We start from the raw sequence: 17,967 nt of genomic DNA on the forward strand, positions 1-17,967 counted from the left end.
TCCCAAAATGCCTCCAACCTCCCGGCCTCTGTGCCTTTTTGCCTGTGCCATGTCCTCTCCCTCGAAGGCCTGCTTCTTCCAGCTCTACCTATCAGAATTCACGTCCATTCTTCAAAGTCTCAGGAGCTACTTCCTAAAAGAAAGTCCAGATTCTAATGAGAGGACCCTGGAAGAGGGAGAGGGAAATAGGGCTTGGTGGAGGAAAGAACTTCAACTCTATCCATCGTCAAGGTCTGAGTGTGACAAAATTTAAAATTTAAGTGACAAATTTTAAATAATATTTAACTGATAAGTAAAAATGCTACATATGCAAGGTACATATAGAATGACCTGATATACATAATATACATGTATACCTATTACCATAAATTACCATCCATAATAACTGTGTGTGTGTGTATGGAGAGGTGAGGATATTTAAAATCTGCTCTAGTCTCAAATTTCAAGTCAACAAATGCACTATAACTACAGTCGCCATGATGTACACTAGATACCCAGAAGATATTTATTTTGCAGCTGAAAGTTTATACCTTTTGACATCTCTGCATTTTCCCCATGCCCCAGCTCCTGGCAACAACCATTCTCTCTGCTTCTGTAAGTTTGACTTTTTCTACTTTCTAAAATACTATGGTTTAAATGTCTTCAAAATTCAGGAGTTGCCAATGTGATAGTGTGTTGGTCAGCTTTCTGTCACTGTGACAAAGTGCCTGAGATAATAAACTTAACAGGGGAAAAGGTTTCTTTTGACTCACAGTTGCAGAGGTTTCAGTCCATAGCCAGTTGGCTCTGCTGCTTTTGGGCCTGTGGTAGCATAGTACATCATGGCAGGAGTGCATGACAGAGGAAAATGCTCACCTCCTGGTAGCCTGTTGGCAAGGGAGAGGAGAAAGGACCAGGGTCTCAATATTCCTTTCAAGGACATTACAGTCCTTACACCTCCCAGTAGCACCACAGGCTGGTGACCAATCCTTTAACACAGAGTTTGGGAACACTTCTAAACAGCAGCAGATGGTATTAAGTGGTGAGTAGGCCCCAGCCACCTCTCCTCGGGAATAGGAGTTAGGCCCATGTCCAGGAGGGCTCTCACAGAGTCCTGCTGGCTTGCCTTTCTGCTTTTGTCCCCTTTGCCCCTGCCAGTTCACTGTGTGAGGACCCAGCAGGAGGGCATGGCTTTGAACTTGGACTTCCTAGCCTTCAGAACAGAGAGAAAATAAATGCCTGTTCTTTATATATTACCCAGAATTCTGTTATAACAGCACAAAGGGACTAATGCACACATAAAAGCAAGATCATTTTCTTTCTATTTCTGGCTTATTTCACTTAACATCATATCCTATAGCTTCAACCAGGTTGTCAAAAAGAAAAGATTTTCTGTTTTATGACTGAATAATATGCCTATAATCTTACTGAGGTTGTTTATCTCAGCTCTTGTGAACAGTGTTGCAGCTGACATGGAAGGCAGACATCTCTTTGGGGTATGGACTTCAATTCCTTTGGATATAGGCCTGGAAGTGAGATTGCTGGGTTGCATGATAGTTCTGTAGATGCTTCTGAGGAGCAACTACATTGCTTTCCATGGTGAATTTGTCATAGCAGTATGTATTAACTGCACACTGTATTTTTTATTTTTTATTCTAAGTATTTGTTACCTTCTTACTGGAACTTCTATTGGTCCTTCAGATTGATGTGCTCCCTGTACCTCTGTGAACTCCCACGGTACCTTAGCCCACATTTATCACAGGCACCAAGTTCTGGCTTCTGTGATAGGTGTCTATGTGGTTGTTTGGTTTCCAGAATCTGAGGAGCCAGGCTGCCCTCCTCTTGTCTCCCCCACAGCAACCAGAAGTGCATAGTGAGTGCTCAGCCAAGGCCACAACACCCAGTCCATAGCGCCTTTAGATCTCTGCTCAGATGGAAATGTGGGAGGGGCCTTTCTTCCTTTATCAGTTAAAAGATTTTTTTTCTTTTTTAATGGAACTGGGGATGGAACCCAGAGGTACTCTACCACTGATGTACATCCCCAGTCCTTTGTAATTTTGTTTTGAGATAGGGTCTCACCAAGTTGCCCAGGCTGGCCTTGAATTTGCAATCCTCCTGCCTCAAGCTCCAAGTCACTGAGATTACAGGTGCAAGCCACAGTGCCAGGCCAAGAATCTATTTTTACATACGGAAATAAAGACCACCCAGATGAGAGCAGGCAAAGGCCTTTGTTCAGAGCTTGCTATTGTAAGGGAACCTGAAACCGTCACTTTCCTTTTAGGGGAGACACAAAGACACAGAGGAGTGGGAAAGATTGGTAGAGGAAAATGGGGAGAGGCTTCAGGTGTCCTGATCTGGGGCTGCTGGTCTGGGGGTGCTTTAGAGGCTAACTAGAAACAGGGAAACTTACGTAATTAATTAGGGAGACATATTTGGCTCTGATTGCTGGAAAACTGGAAATGGGGACAAAAATTAGGAAAGTTGCCAGATATCAATCAAGTCCTGGTCATTTTGGTAGTTACAAAGGTTATTATGCAGCTTCCTGGATTTTTTCGAGATAATGGTCTGGCTTCCTACGAGTCTGACTTATAGATAGCAGGCTGACTTCCCAGGCTCGACACTGTGCACATAGGTTCTCTCCTGGATGGGCTGTTGCAGGTTGTCAATCAGAGTTCTGTTTTGATATGTGGCCTGGCCACTGCCTGTTGGTATATTCAGCCTCTCATGTTTTTGCAAATTATACAAATAACTATGCTTCATCTTAAATCTAAATACTGTATGGCACTCTTGTTGCTTTTGAAATGTAATACTTTAAATAATGATAATCCAAAAATTTTCTTCTATTAATTTAAACATTCCAAAAAGTTCGATCTAAATGTCAGATCTAAAGTCGATCTTAGAGTGACCATTGTTTGGCAAAAACATCATGAAACGCCAGAATGCCCAAGTTCCAGTTCTGGGCAACCCCTGCTTGTAGTTTTGGTGACTTCAAACAACTCGCCTCCCCCTGGCTTCAGTTTTTTATTCCATAAGTAGAGAGAACAAGCTCTTAAAATCTCAAAGGGCTGCTATGGGAATCAAAGACAGTTTAGTACTGCATTCCTATTATAGTAGCTATGTGATGTTCACAATGAGTAGGTCATGATGAAATCACATGTGAGCCATAGGAACTTCTCGCACCACCCTGGGGTGTGTGTTCGGCTGTGGGGCTGGAGAGCTGTGGAGGAGTAAACACAGGCTTCCGCCTTGCTGGCAGCCTCGCAGACGCTAAGTCCACGTGCACAGCAACCCACAGACCTTCAGAGCACACACTCCCTGAAGACCTTCCCTCAGAAACGATCCCATAGGGAAGATTACCATCTTCACCAAATCCTCAGGCCCAGAGACCTCACTTACGGAATAAACAAGTTACAAGAAAATTAACACACAAGACCCTAAAATCATATTGCTTTTTAGTTGCAAGGAAAAAAGGATTAGAAACACCAACATTCAACAATCTTCCGTGTGGGGAATTGGGGATGACAGATGATCATCATTTTATTCTCTATCCTTATTGGCAATTTTCCCCATTTACTCCAATTGAGCATAGCTATTTTTATGATAAACTCTCAAAAGTATTTTAAATTTTTACCTTTAAATACTTTCATAATATTTAATATCTTAAATGTTATAAATCTGGATGGTGATATATTCAAGTATATGCAGATAAATTTTAACCTTTGGGCATAAAGAAGTAAATGTCAGAAATTTGATTTTGAATCAGCTCTAACAATGACAAAGCTAGTATTGCTCAGTTCTCGTGCCACTATGGCACTGTCTTGAGTCCTCCATACCCATTATCGTATTAAATCCCTCTTGATCCATTTCCCCATTGCACAGTTGAGGCAAGGGAGTCACAGGGAGGTGAGGTCATGGACCCAGTCCCACCGCTGCCTGGATCCAAACCAAGCTGACAAGCGCTGCTGCTGCCATTCCAGAGCTTCATTTAAAGGGGTAACTGTGGCTTTCTAGGACTGACCTTAAACCACCGACCAAGCAGAGAACCACTTGCTCCATACGCACTGCAAACTCCAGAAAGTGACTTAAGCCAACCCTGTTCTGGATCATATTACTAGCCGCTGGCACCCAGCCACAGCTGTCACATCCTAAGGGCTACTCTCTGATTTAGGCCTGTAGAAATGAGTCAGGGTTCCCCCAAAGCCTCCAGCTCACGATTTTACCACACTTCAGGTTTGGCAACCATCCAAATAACTGAGATGCGAGGCGAGGCGGGTAAGCACAGCAGCGGCCTCCTGCCGGGGTCAGCCCGGGACTGCACTGCAAACTCTGTCTTTCGGAGGGGGCCTGCGTCCCGGCCAGGTGAAGAGCGGGGCGGCCGGAAGAGCTGCCCTGTGCACACCTGCAGAGCCCCAGGGAGCCTGCATCCAGCCGAGCACACCCTCTGCAGGACCCGGCACCTGGGACCATCTCCCAGCCGCTGGTGGCCTGCCGTTCAGGCTTCTCCTCTCTTTTATTCAGGGGAACGAAAGGCAGGAAGGCCACGGCTTGTCAGGAGGATTTTCTTCACTGGAAAAAGGGAGGGATTCCTCTTCAACCTCTAAGGAGCCTCGTCAGGGAGGAGCTCCCACTGGGCACCAAAAGGGGCTTCCGCCATCCCCAGGGCCCTCGCTGTCACCCTGGGCCCCATCCTGCCTCTGCCCCAGCAGGGGTCCTCGCAGGCACAGACCTCCAGGGAGAGTCCTCCGAGGAGCAGACCGTGAGTGGAGAGGGACGGTCCTCAGGGTTCCTCCACTCCATTTCCCAGTGAGAGATTATTTTTTTTGTCTTTCTCCCTACCTGCCTCCCTGAAGAGGAGACGCCCGGAAGGAGGAAGGAAGACCCACCAGCCTGGTCTGTGCAGGAGCTGAAGGGCTGCCTTGTGCCTCCTGGCGGGCTCCCCAGGGGCGGGAGGCTCTGTGAAGCCATCAGGGACTCCTCCTATGTGTCTCCAGCAGCCTTTCAGGCCCACCACCCAGCAGGAGGCCCGGGTCACCTGGTAGTTGCCATGGTGAAGGACTATTCCCCCCAGTGTACCCTTCTGGGCTCTCAGGGACAGCTGGAGAAAAGGCATCAAGAATGGAGAAGTTGCCACACCTGTAAGCCCAGCAACTCAGGAGGCTGAGGCAGGAGGATTGGGAGTTCAAGGCCAGCCTCAGCAACTTAGCAAGACCCTGTCTCAAAATAAAGAAAAGGGCTGGGGATGTGGCTCAGTGGTTAAGCCCTTCTAGTTTCAACCCCTGGCACCAAAAAGGAAAAGAAAAAGAAAGAAACAAAAGAACAAAGGGTTTTTAAAGTTCGTAGCAACTGCTCAAATAAAGAGCAGGGACTTTCCACAAAATGAATTGAGATCTATCTTACTTTGGAAGTATGAGTTTGCTTATTAAGATCATCGTGATCTTGCGAATTTAAGAATTTATGTAACAGTAAGCATAACATATAGCTTTAAGTATATACATACATATATTTAGAAAATACTGAGAACGGTTTAAGACGTCCTCTTTACGTATCACACGGTGGCCCTTGGTAGGCAAGTCGCCAGGGTCGCAGCCCCGCTCCCCTTCCTTCCGAGGCAGCTCCTTCATCTGTAAGGTGCACAATGGCGACCCACTCTCTGGGGCTTCCGGGGGCCTCCATGAGGAGCGGAGCCCTCGTCCACGCTGACCATCATCACTGTCGGGCTGCCGTCACTTTCAGTGAGCTCAGACTCTCGGGTCCATCCCCTGATATCTGGGAAGTTTCCACTCCTTTGCCTTCACCGTTCTCACTTGGACTTAGGTTATGGAGCGACTCACCTGCCGGGCAACTGGTTTTGGTTTTGGTTTTTTTGGGGGGTTGCAGGGATTGAACTCAGGGGTGCTTGACCACTAAGCCGCATCCCCAGCCCTATTTTGTATTTTATTTAGAGACAGGGTCTCCCTGAGTTGCTTAGTGCCTCGCCATTGCTGAGGCTGGCTTTGAACTTGCAATCCTCCTGTCTCAGGCTCCAGAGCCACTGGGATTGCAGGCATGCTCCACCACACCCAACTGCCAGGTAACTGTGACAATCAGAAGTTGATATGTGGTGGATGCATTACTTTTTTTTAGTACTGGGGATTGAACCCAGGTTGCTTACCAACTGAGCTACATTCCCAGCTCTTTTTCTTTTTTTTCTTTTTTTTGAGACAGGGTCTCACTAAGTTGCTTAGGGCTTCACTAAGCTGCTGAGGTTGACCTGGAACTAGCCATCCTCCTGCCTCAGCCTCCCTGCTAGGATTACAGGTGTGTGCCACTGTACCCAGCTATGTTAATTTTTATGCTAATATCCACTAGCACTAATGTGCTTAAGGGTGAGCAGACACTGAAGTCTCTAGAAACATGTGGACATGTGGATTCTTAGATGCAAGTCGGTATGTTAGTTGTTTGGGGATCATATCTCCAGTAAAATTGGCAATCAACCAGGAAGAAATAACCAGGTGCACACACATACACACAAACACGCACACACACCCCTCCCTGAGGTATGCAGTTTAACAGTAGGGTTTTTGTGTTCTGTTTTACTTTTTCACAGTGCTGGGATGAACCCAGGGCTTCTTACAGAGTAGGCAAGTGCTCCCCTGCTGAGCTGCTCCCTTAGCCCTGGGGGAAGGGTACTGAAGCACATGTCAAAAGAGAAATAGAAGTCATTTCCACGCAGGAAGTGGGATTATTCAGTAAGGCCACAGACGGGGTCACACGGGTCAGTGGAAGTCAGCCAGGGTGGAGACAGGAGGTGTCAAAAAATTGGCACCCTTCCAGGACACACGGGGCAACGACTCTCGCCCAAGCCGGTGGCTCAGTGCCTGGCGCAGGTAAGAGCTCGGCCAACACGTCGGCCAGAATGAGCGTTAGATATTATTTTGTGACACAGCTGTGCTTTGTGCTACACTTGGAAAGGTGAAGGAAGTTTGTAAATCTTTTATTCTTTTTCCTTCTGGTTTATGATCTTGTTTATTATTATTATTATTCTTAAATCATACTTTATTTTCCAGGCACTCTTTTAGGATACCAATTATTGCTAATTGAAGAATCTGAATATCTGCTAGGTCACATACCAAGGGGCTATCAGGAAATCAAAAAGAAACTACAAAGTCATTTGGGGCAAATTCCACATTAATCCCCAGTGTTCAAAAACAATGACCAAGACTCTGATGGCGTGGGGCTGTGTCAGTCCTTCATTTTAAAGTGGACCGCAGGGCCGAGGTGTGGCTCAGTGGCAGAGGGCTTGCCTAGTGTCCAGGGTCCTGGTTTGAACCCCAGAACCACAAAACAAATGAATAAAACGGCATTGCTCTTCCCTACTGAGAGAGATTTAAAGTTGTTCTCTCTTTGACACTGTACAGACAACCCCGCCGGGTGCTTCCAGGGCTGAAGGAGGAGTCGGGTTCTCTGAGTAGGGGCGGGGGAGGAGGCACACACTGAGCAACGCGTACACTGTTCTCCCAGAATAACACGGGGCCGCCTGCCTTAGAGGAAGAACATGAGCATCAAAGAAGATCACAGGATAACAGTGGTCTGGAAGTCCCTCCAGAAGCTTAATGTGCTTCTGTAGAAAGGCAATGTGTACATTAATGCAGGTTTCAAGCTGTCATACTTGATGCATCCAAAGGGAGACCCATTCACACATGCTGGTGACATGGCAACGCATGCAGTGAACACCTGGAAACCCACTGCCCAGATGCGCAGACGAACGAATGAACGGAATCACGGCCAGCACCCACGTGCGTGCATCTCCATCCACACCCCAAATACTCCCGCGAAGAATTCAGTTCTCTGGCACTGAGAATGCCTGGGCGGGTGGGGAGGAGGACTCCCAGTGCAGGTGGCTGCCTTGCCCCCAGGACCACGGCCCCCCAGCACGGAGGGCTTGCATCCCTGCCCCCAGGCCTGCTGCAAGTTAGTTTTCTTCTTTGAAAATTAGATGGGTGAAGCAGCATCTCATAGCAACTTAGTTTGTCTTCCTTGATCATTTCCAGAACAAATGCTTATTCTTCCTCCGAGGTTAACTGCTGCTAATTATTTATGTCACTTTCTACAGCTCACACCATGTATTTCTCCCTCTTTATGAAATGCAGTTCCCATGTTTCTCTGCCTGGTGAGCGTTCCTTGCCTTTAATACCTGGCCATCTGTAAGCTTCCAGTGGACGCCTGTCCTGACCATGTCCAGCTCCGCTTGCCCTGCTTCTGGTTGAGCTCTGTCCTAAGTTGCCATGGTCTGTTTCCGGGTCAGTCTCCTTAAACTCCAGGCTTAAGGGCTGCACTCCACAGTCAGCCTAAAGCCTGGCCCATAGCAGAATCTCATCATTCAACATTGCTGTATGCACTTAGAAAAGTGGGACCGCCCACCTGTCACCCACCGTCATCACATGCCTTGATAGAGAACATGTCAAAATTCACCAGCAGTTCTTAAAAGACTAGTGTTTCACTTTAAGGATATACCAAAATTATTTTGACTCAGTGTTGCACATAAGAATGAATGAAAACGTTTAATACAAATTTGAAGAGTGTTATTTAAGGAAATTATATGCCATATCATTGTTAAGAAAACCTTGTCTCAAGCCTTTTCTCTTCATTGCATTCATTCATGTCTCAGGCGACAACCCAAGTACTTTGGCAGTTGTGTGCTCTTGCCCTCCTCTTCCTGTGGCTCCAGCAAATCTGCTTTTGAATCATCTACCTTTCTCCAGAAGAAAGAGAACAGGTTTCTTTCTCAGTGGCCTAGTTGCTAGGACAAGCCTCCAAGCAGTTGTAGTCCCAACAGTCGTCAGGAGTGCTAAACCAGTCATTTCCCTCTCCCTGCACAAAGAGCCGGATGGTCTTAACCCGGGCTGGTAGTTTCAGGTTTCCTGTGACTGACTTCACACCATCTGAACTCTGAGCTGCTGTGCTAAAAAGAGAACCAGGCTGAGATCTTCTTGGGCCACGCTGAGCCCCTGGCAACCACATCCGGGTAACACAGCAACAACTTAGCGCTATTTATGACACTAAGGACAAGCCTTCATTTCAGAGAACACAGTAGTTTCCCCATCAAACACAAACTGAAGTGTAAAAATATGCCTTTGTTAAACAAGGTAAGATCATCTCACCTAGAATGTGACTCTCCAGTGTGTTCCTTCGATTAGTTCCCTTAACGTGCAGAATATTGATTCCTGAAAATAACAGCTCGAAAATGCATGCTTATACTTTTGTTCGTTTTTTTATTTAAAACTTAAAAATTTGCAATGTGTTAAAAATTGGGGGGGATCTTTACATTATGTGATTTGGGGCCCACTGTAGATTTGTATCAACTAGATTATGAGTCCCTGGAGAACAGAACCGGTCATATTTATCTTTGTGACAGGAACAGGGTCTTACAGATGAAGTGCTGAGCAACCCTGCATTAGAGAAGCTCCTGGGTCACGGAGGTTAAAGAATGTTCCCAGCATGGTACTTAATCAGTGCCCATGCTGGTGCCGTCCTGGCTGCTAGCAGAAGGGGACCTCTGTCTTGGGTGTGATGGGTGAAGGTGGATGCTGGCATCCCAGGCCTGTTCGGCATCAGTCCTGCTCAATTACAGTGGCGTTGCGGTGTGTTCTCGTGACTGTTCCTTCCCTGGCCATCAGGATAGATAGTTGTGAAGGAATCATGGGAACATGGCAGGCATGCTTGATCTCAAAACCTGCATTAACTTTACGCCAGCTGACCAAGTCTGAACAGGATGAATACTACAGACTGTGGTGGGGAGGCGCTAACTTCACGTTCAGAGGGAAATGGCAGATCAACAAGAGAAGCCGGTAAAAGGGACAGTAGCTTCCTCCTTCCCCCAGCTCCAAATATATGCATTAGACCACATGTTCCTATCAATCTGCTGTGCTTCGCAGTTAGCAGAGCGTCACAAGCATTTCCACCTGATTCACAGTTCCCTTAGCGCCCCGTGACTGTTTGTTCAATAGCAAGTACTTATGGAGGGTCTCTGGTGTGTTGGGCAGACTCCAGATTCACTGAAGGATAAAACAGGTAAAACCACTCTGCTGCATTCCTCCTCCCGGTGAGCCTGGTACGTCACAGCAGGAACACTGGTGCTCAGGAGAGTAAGGTGACTTTCCCGGGGCCCCAGAAGAGTAAGCTCAAAGTCAAAATTTGCACCTGCAGCTTTAGATTCCAAATCCTATGCTGCTTTTGCTAGGTCACTATACACTGAAGTCATGTTCAAAAAGACAATCTTTTTTTCTTTTTCTTCTGTGTGTGTGTGTGTTGCTGAGGATCAAACCTAATGCTTCATGCATGCTAGGCTCAAAAAGATACTCTTAAGTGACATTAAAATATATATATATATCCTAGTCAATAAGTTCATTTATTATTGAATTACACAAGTCTATTTTTACAAAGGATTTCATTTGTAAGGATTGAAAACTAACGGTTACAATCATAGGAGTTAAATGTAGCAAGTGGCCCCAAACTTCCCACAGCCTCAGTGAGTGCCAAGGTCATCAGTGTAGGCTGCTAGAGGACTCGCTTCACCAGCTGTCACACTAGTGAGTAGGGTAGGTTCAACTGACTAAGTTCAGAGTCTCACTTTACCATCAAACTCATCATTTCCCAGACTCTAAGTTGACCTGGAAAAGATGAGCAACCCTGGTAGGCACTAGGTGGGCAAAGGCCATGAGTGATTGCGTTCTCCCACCAGACTGTGCAGAATGTGTAAAACAGAAGCACCTTCTCCATAAATTATCAAATAGGCCCACATTTGAACTGAAGAATATGGGCCCTTTTCAAAAACCTCATAAAAACCGTTCAGCTTGGCTGGGTGTCCTGGCACATGCTTGTAATCCCAGCGACTCAAGAGGCTGAGGCAAGAGGATCGCAAGTTCAAAACCAGCCTCAGCAACTTAGTGAAGCTCTAAGCAACTTAGTGACTCAAAATACAAGATATAAAGGACTAGAGATGTGACTCGGTGATTAGCTTTCTTGTCACTTTCATGTGCACCAGCTCAACTGCAAGAATGACTTCTTAATTGACAGGTCATTTTCTATTTCCATGTCCCTAATCTCATATTACCTATAGGCCAAAAACGAAGAGCATTATAGCAGATGGGTTCAGGCAACAATTAGTCCTAGCATGGAGTTTGAGTTCAGAGGGATTCTTCACCAAAAGAAGCATAAGCCCCTAAATGTGATTCAAGACTTTGTATATACCACACTTCAGGTGAGAGCTGATTACTTCCAGAAACACTCGAGTACTCTCAGTAACTACTTCCCGTACCACACATACAGAGGAAATGCAAGATAGTCTTCTAGAAAACATTGCCAAAGGGTCTTAGAAACAAGAAAATTTGCTCTACCTATTTTATACGGGTAACTTAAGAAAGCCACTATTGTAATGTGATTGACTCCTTATTATTTTAGGACACTTGCAAAGCCCTTGTCTCTAAAATATCCCTAACTCAGGCATTACATGTCTAAAATTCTCTGTCTAAAAAGCCACCAGCTAGGTTCAGCACCGCTTCTTGTTTTACTTAGTGTTTCTTTTATTTTAAAAATACATGTAGTTCTAAAATCAAAATGTTTCATGTAACGACAAATACTCAACGTCATCCTTTCCACTCCTCCACCTCGTCCCTCACCCGCTCTCCCCTTCCACCTTTCCATCTCTTCCCCATGTGTTTAAGCAGTGCGGGCATGCTGCAGCTTCATGTATGAGTGGAGACGTCGTCCGTGCGCATCTTGCTTTGGAGGTGAGAGCTGGCTCTCTTACTTCCCTGCCGCTTTCCCTGACCCAGTGGACGCAGTAGATCCATCCCACTTGGGATAGCTCTGGGACTGTTGTTCATGGCCATCACCTGCGTCCTTCTGATCAAAGAGGAGAGTTCTTTGGAGGGAAATAGAGCTTTCCCCTGGGACTCAACAGGGGAGTGCATGCAGAGTACTTCCACGGGTGCTGTGGCATGAGGCTAGCTTCCCCTCTTGCTCTTCGGGACGGGGCAGGCCTGCCTCTCTAGACCCAGTCGTGTCTGCTGGATTGGAATGTAGCTCCTCGGCCCACTCAGAAGCCCTGTGAGGCCTGCAATATAGCACACGCGTAATAGTGGAAGGCCCTTCATTCTATTCCTTAGGGATACTATCAGTGACTGAATATGTGCCATCTTTGTTCACCAGTTAGTGCACCACACTGCTAGAATGCTCGCTTTTTGATCTGGGGATATCAGACGGGTTCCTCTTCTGCACATTAAGTAAGCAGGTTCTGGTTTTCCATCCCTTCTCTCCCTGATTACCTTTAATGCTTGGATGCTCTCTAAGCATGAGGCATTTACTCAAGTCCTGAAGCCCAGTGCTCTCGGGCTCCCTGCAGGGAGGCTGCCAGCCCTTGCCCTTCCAAGGAGTGTGCTTCTCACCTTAGTGCATGCTCACCATGCTTTTGGGTTAAAAGACTGAAGAAAGCCTGTGGTTCCAAGGACGTTATTAAGCAAACCAAGATAGGTGTTACGGGATCCCCAGGAAGAGCAGGGATTTGTGAGGGGTAGAGTGCTTATTTAAGAAAATAATGACAGAAAACTAAAAAAATCTAGAGATGGAAATGTACACTCAGATGCAAAAATGCTATAGAACCCCAAACAGACAAAACATAAAGAAATCTCCACCAGGGCGCATAATCAAATTCTTAAGTCAGAAGCAGAGAAATTTTTGAATGCAGCAAGAGAAAAGCCATTTGTTACATACAAGAGACCCTCATAAGATTACCAACATATTTCTTAGAAGAAACCTTACAGGTCAAGAAGGGGTAGGATGATATGTATTCAAAATGCTGAAAGAGAAAAATCCTGCTGGTCAAGACTAGTCTTCTCAGTAAGAATGTCCTAGAGAAATGAAGATTTCCCCAGACAAAAGCAGAGGGAGTTCATCACCACTGGACCTATATTTTACCTCTTTACTTTTGTTGTTGAACATAAAACATTTAATGTGGAAAAAAAAAAAAAAAAAAAACCCAGCTGTCAGGGCTGGGGCTGTGGCTCAGTGGTAAAGCACTCGCCTAGCATAGGTGAGGCCCTGGGTTGATCCTCAGCACCGCCACAAACAAACGCATGAAAAGGTTAAATTGTTTTTTAAAAAACTGTCACAAGAGACAAAGAAGGTCATTATAAAATAATAAAGGGATCATTGCATCAAGAGGAGATAATTGTAAATATCTGTGTACCCAACATCAAAGCACCTAAGTTATAAAGCAGATATTAACAGAACTCAGGAGAGAGATAAATGGCAATCAGATAATGGCACGAGACTTTCAACGATGGATACAGCATCCAGACACAAACTAAGAACCCAGTGGGCTTGAACAACACTGGGCCAAATGAACCTCACAGACATATGCAGAACATTCCATCCAACAGCAGCAGAATATATATTCTTTTCAAATATACAGAGAACATTTTCTAGGATAGATCATGTTAGGTTTCAAAACAAGTCTTAGCAAGTTTAAGATGGAAAACTTATCAAAGTATTTTTTCCAACCACAATAGTATGAAACTAGAAATCAATGGCAGGAGAAAAAATTGGAAATTATATAATACACTCTCCATCAACCCATGGGTCAAAGAAGAACTTAAAAGGGAATTTAAAAAAAAAAAAAAAAAAACTCTTGAGACTAATGAAAATGAAACAACATACCACAACTTATGGGATACAGCAAAAACAGTCCTCAAAGAGAAATTTATAAAGGAAATCTGGATGGATTTCTATTCAGTCTTATTCGAGGAACAAGGAAATCTTGTCATTTTTGACAATGTAGACGAATCTGAAGGACATTATGTTAAATAAAATAAATCAGGCACAGAAAAAAATATAAATACTACTAATCTCATCTCTCTGTGGAATCTAAAAACATCAAACAGAAGCAGAGAGCAGAGACACCAGGGCCAGGGCATGGGGGCAATGGAGAGAGGCCGTCCAGTGGCATGCGTTAAGTTCAGTGGTCTGACAAACAGCCCAGTGACTGGGTGGGACTCTACTGTACACTTGAGTGAGATCATCAGCATTCTCACCACAAGAAAAAAAAAAAAAAAAAAAAAGGAAATAACTGTGAAGCCTTGGATCTATTGCATTAGCTGTTTGTGGTGAGCATTGCTCAGGGTACACATAATGACAACATCATATACACCATAAATGTGTACAATTTTTATTTGTTAGTTTTACTTCAGAAAAACTTTTAAAAAGCAAAAGCTGGCTCAATGATGAAGATATCCCAGCAGGCTGGAGCGCTCACATGTTTTCATTACAAAGCACAAATAAAATGTTTTATTTGGACGTTTTACACATGCCATCTCCTTCAGTACATTTTATGTGTTGCTTACAATCATATAAAAGATTAATATAAAATATTGATGTTTATTAATATTTATCAGATTAAAGGTTAATATTTTCGGCCGACATTCTGTATGGGCCCACAGCTCTCCTCTGGTTCCAGTGTGCCATGCAAATAGGGTCATTTTTTTCTAAGGGAAGACGTGAAAACCTCAGTCCCTGTCCTGTGTCACATTTCATTCATGTGGTTAGCAAATATGCATGAGCACCTCTGACCCAAGAGGGGACACCAGGAATCTCCCCAGCTCCCTTCTAGGAGCAGGAGATAGATTTCTAAGTAACTAATACCAATTCATCGGGGTTTGTTCAGCGGGTACTCCAGATACGCAGCAGAGAGTACCTGAGAGACGGTGTTTTGGCTGGGTCTCAAATGGCTGAGCTCACTAGGACAGACTGAGCTCACTCCGGAGTGCCAGGGCGGAAACGGGAAGTAAAAAGCCCACGTTCCTGGGATGGGATGAGCTGTCCTAAAGCTTTGAGCAAGAAGAGCTCAGCTGCAGAAGTGGTTCCAGGCCGTCCCTAGGGCCGCAGGAGTTTGGTTTCATTCCTGCAGGACGCGGGATGCTTGAAGGTTGTGAGTTAGGTTGACAAGATCACATCTTGCTTTCTGAGGGGCCTTGCCTTTTGAGGCCTCCCAGCCCTTGTGGCCGCCCTCATGGCTTGCACGAGCTTGCAAGGGAAGCAGTTTTTGTACACACTCAGTGACAGAAGCCCTGAGAAGAGCCGGTGACATTGCCAGGACTGGGGAGATGGGAAAGAGATCTAAGAGCCAGGCTGGGCTGGCTTGGTGCGTACCAGGAATGGAGTAAGGAAGTACAACTGGGAAGAGAGAGAGAGACCCAGCCAAAGGGAGAGAGAAAACCGGAGGCCCGGGCTGCCTCCCTGTGGGAATGTGAGCCACAGGCCTCCTGCGACTGACCCATGGCAGCGATGAGCTGGGCACATTTTATTCCTGAGTGCAGAAGTCTTCTTAAAAGCCTTCTTAAAAGGTGGGTGTGAGGCTGCGCAACTCCGCATTCCTCCAACGAGCAAGCCCTGAGGGTAAACTGGGCAACCTCCTCCAGACAGGCCTGAAGAGACTGCCTCAGGGTGCTGGACGCAGGGTCTGGTGCTTTGGTTTTTACAGCCTGGGATTGGTTTCAGCCTTAAGCACTGCATTAACCAGTGGCCGGCATCTTCCTGGAAAGTTTGCTTTCGGGCCTCAGTTTGCTCTCCCAGGGAGGTGCTCTTCTGGGAGGAGCAATCTGGGGACCTGGGCTGGGCTTGGATGCCAAGCATGCCTACTGTGGGTGCTGTACAGGGTTCCCCCAGGACACAATCAAACCCCCCTCCCCAGCTGTCCAGAGTCGGGCTTTGGCCAGAGGTGAGTGGGGTTTGGAGCACAGTGGTTCCCAGGATGAAATGGAAGCTTCTGGCAGAGCACCCCACACTTTGCGCTGGATGTGGGCTTCTCTGCTAGCTGCAGGTGTCACTCACAGGTGACACAAGTTGGTTCAAGGTAGCCATTTCCGTGTGCCCGCTCTTACTCTGTGGAATGCTAGTCTTCATGACGGGATGTGATTTATTGTGTCGTGATAAGACAATAGGAACAAAAGCCAGAAGGCCAGAAAAGCCCTCTGTAGTGCCCAGGCACGGTGAAAGGGTCCTTGCTAGTAGCCTGTCGCTTTTGTTGCCTTGAAGGGTAAGAGCTGCGCCGAGGACACAGGGCTGGCGGTGCTGAGAGCCCCTGGGAGCTCCGGGTCGGCTGGTGGGCAACAAACCTGCAAGTGCCCGAGCGCCCGGCGGGCCGGGGAAGGCGCCGGCGGCAGGTGTGCGGACGGGGACCACCGCCGGCCGGCCCGGCAGCGCCACTCCGCGTGGGGGCGCCGCCGCCAGGCGTCCCCAGCGCGGTCCGGGACCCTGCGCTCAGGGCCGGGATCGGCGGGCGGGAGAGGGAGGAGCCGCGCGGACCCGCCGCAGCCCGGCCGGCGCCCGGCGGCGGGGGAAAGCGAAAGAGCGGCGGGGCCTCGGCGCGCCGCTCCAGGAAGTGGCGAGCAGGAAGCTCCCGCCGGCCGGCGGGCTGCGGGGCCCGGGCCTCCCGGCAGGTGAGAAGCGCGCGCGGGCGGCGGCGGCGGCCCGACCTCCCCGCGCACCTGCGGGCGGCCGCGCGCACCTGCCGCCCGGGGCCGCGCTCGGGCCGGCGCGCTGCGGGCTTGGCCCGGGCGCCGGCGTCTTCGGTTGGCTTCATCCGGAGGGCGGGCGGGGGCGGCCTCACGCTCGCTTCGTGGAGGAAAGTCTTTGAAGCGGGGGACCTAGGAGAGTGTCCCTGGGCGACAATGCCCGGCGTCTGGTGCTCGGCGATGCTGCTGTTCCGGGGAAGTGGAGGCAGAGGGCGCGGTCCGGGGCGGGCGGCCACTTGCTGAAGCCCCTGGCAGGGGTTCGCTTAGCTGTCCCGCCTGGTCCCTTCCGCATCCTGGCGGTGACAGCCGGGGGTCTAGGCAGCCGCCGGGAGGAGACCCGCGCATTGTCTGCGGCGCGATGGGGCCGTGGGCGTGCCGGCTGCGTCCACCTCCTCCCGGACCCGGCCACTGCATTGTACCGGGGAGGAGCCGGCCGAAAAGCCCTCGGGTGAGCTCGGAACCCAGCACCCAGGGCCTTCGGCTTGTTTGCCTGCTGAGCAGCTGGTTCCCGGAGCCCGAGAGCCTCCAGCCAACCCGAGTGACAGCGACCTCCTGCTTATAATAAAGGGCTTACGCGGGCGGAAAGTTCCCCGGCCGCTTACCGCCCGCCTCCCGCTGTGGCCCACGCCCTGAGCCGGGTTACGGAGGGGGTGCTGTCTGCGGATTTGCATCGGAACTCAGGATCCTGGAAGCCCCTTCCCCCACCCAGGTTGGAATTGCTGAAGGAGGAATTCCGAAGCCTGCCTTTTCCTGGTCCCGGAGCTCGCTGCCTGGAAGCTGCTGCCTGCGTGTCCTCGAACTTAAATTGTGTGAAGTTGTGAGTTGGTAAATATATCCGATTTCCCCCATTGTTCCTTTATTCATCGCCTGGTTTACTCTATGCCTGAAAACCTAGGCTCTAAATGTCCTGTCTGGCACCTGGTCTTGGGCTGCACTTAAGCCCAAGTACAGGATGTTCTGTTTGCTGCGGTTGGGGTAGAGGCATCTTGTGAACAGAATTCAAATTCCTTGTTGTACTGAAGCCCAGGAAAAGTGAGAGTGATCACTTCCTTTCCTCTTTAACATTGACTACAGCCTTTAAAAGCTTAGCGAGTGCTTGCTCTAGAGAGCAGCTCCTTGGTCTAGGGCTATGATTCTCACTTGGGGTGTGAGTACTTGCCCTGGAGAGGAAGTCGTATTCTATCTCTTGATTTTTAAAAAAGAAAAATGCATGAAACTCGAGTGTTCTTTTTTTGGGGGTGGGGAGGGGTGCCTTGTTTTTCATTCATCTTTGCTCTTGCAATGAGACCCAGTTTTCAAATTTTGCCATAAAGTGTTTGACATATCTGTGAGGTTGCCTGGACCATGTGTCCATGCCTGGAAAGACCCGTTCAGCATTCTTCTTGCTGTTACTCGCTGGCAGCCTCCTCATCTGTCTCTGCAGCAGACCCAGAGCTGTCCA

The 17,967-nt window shown here is 47.9% G+C and overlaps 1 protein-coding gene across 9 annotated transcripts in view; it reads left to right on the forward strand.

Annotated features, from left to right (window-relative positions):
* Nucleotides 1–17,967, forward strand: part of Slc37a1 (solute carrier family 37 member 1) — a 67,019-nt gene that overhangs the window by 1,396 nt on the left and 47,656 nt on the right. For 2 of the 9 annotated variants that reach the window (XM_047565365.1, XM_047565366.1), the window contains exon 1: nt 15,932–17,351. The exons of 1 other annotated variant lie outside the window; for it this stretch is intronic. The gene's annotated coding sequence lies outside the window, so the exon portion shown is untranslated. Of the gene's footprint in view, nt 1–15,638; nt 15,731–15,911; nt 17,352–17,967 lie in introns of those variants that run through there. 6 more of the 9 variants (XM_047565361.1, XM_047565364.1, XR_007110319.1 and 3 more) reach the window with 6 other exon arrangements.

Source organism: Sciurus carolinensis, chromosome 9, assembly GCF_902686445.1.
Source record: "Sciurus carolinensis chromosome 9, mSciCar1.2, whole genome shotgun sequence".
In the NCBI taxonomy this organism is placed as follows: Eukaryota; Metazoa; Chordata; class Mammalia; order Rodentia; family Sciuridae; genus Sciurus; species Sciurus carolinensis.